The sequence below is a fragment of the Octopus bimaculoides genome, chromosome 9, assembly GCF_001194135.2.
Source record: "Octopus bimaculoides isolate UCB-OBI-ISO-001 chromosome 9, ASM119413v2, whole genome shotgun sequence".
Taxonomy (NCBI): domain Eukaryota; kingdom Metazoa; phylum Mollusca; class Cephalopoda; order Octopoda; family Octopodidae; genus Octopus; species Octopus bimaculoides.
In genome coordinates this window covers 83,551,150-83,552,273 of record NC_068989.1, presented here as the reverse complement: position 1 = coordinate 83,552,273, position 1,124 = coordinate 83,551,150, and the positions used below count along the sequence as shown (strand labels likewise).

The 1,124-nt window shown below is 33.0% G+C and overlaps 1 protein-coding gene across 1 annotated transcript in view; it reads left to right on the top strand.

Annotated features, from left to right (window-relative positions):
• LOC106875823 (excitatory amino acid transporter 1) overlaps positions 1-1,124 on the top strand; it is a 269,880-nt gene that overhangs the window by 16,010 nt on the left and 252,746 nt on the right. The window lies entirely within an intron of this gene.

Below are 1,124 nucleotides of genomic sequence, written 5' to 3'. Positions count from 1 at the left end.
TATATATATATATATATATATATATATATATATATATGGCTTGTTGCTGCTTTGTGTAATTCTCAGTTGGGTAAGCTTCGCAAAGGGATTTGATGTTGGAAGATTCGAAATCTACGACTCCTGGAACATCATTGTTATGCATTTCTGGCCATCCATAAAATTGTAAATATGAAAATAATTCTTGTATATGATGTGTTGTGAATTTATGGAAATAAATCCCATAAAACTCAACAATTCAGTTAAAAATGGAGAAGAGAAGTTGTTAAAATATGTAAGAGAATTTTTTAATTTATGCTGACGATTGTTTCGTACAGCGATATAAAAATAATGCAAATTCATGGTTGATTAGAATTAATTAGATTAAATTAAATTAAATTAATTATATATCACTGTACTCTTCAGTGCGAGAAGAATAAAAAGTTTTTTTACAAAGGACTTGAGAAAGGAAATAGAAGAGAATCTAAGAGATTCGCATTTATCCTTATGAGAAAGAAAGATATGTGTGAATCCAGTTAGATATTAACTAAAACGTCTAGATTCTATTTTGCTTTTTCCTTTCTCAAGTCCTTTGTAAAAATTTTGTTTATACGTCTTGCAGTGAAGAGTGATATATAATTAATTTAATTTAATCTAATTAACCTAACTAATTAATTCTATTCAACCATGAATTTGCATTATTTTTATATTGCTGTATGAAACGATCGTCTGCATGAATTAGAATTCTCTTATATTTTGACACTTCTTCATTTTTATCAAAATTGTTGAGCTTTATGGGATTTCTATCCATAAATTCACATAACGCACCATATACAAGTATGTATGTATGTATGTATGTGGAGGCGCGTGGCTTAGTGGTTAGGGCATTCGACTCACGATCGTAAGGTCGTGAGTTCAATTCCCGGCGACGCGTTGTGTCCTTGAACAAGACACTTTATTTCACGTTGCTCCAGTCCACTCAGCTGGCAAAGATGAGTAGTACCTGTATTTCAAAGGGCCAGCTTTGTTACACTCTGTGTCACGCTGAATCTCCCTGAGAACTACGTTAGGGGTACACATATCTGTGGAGTGCTCAGCCACTTGCACGTTAATTTCACGAGCAGGCTGTTCCGTTGATCGTATCAGCT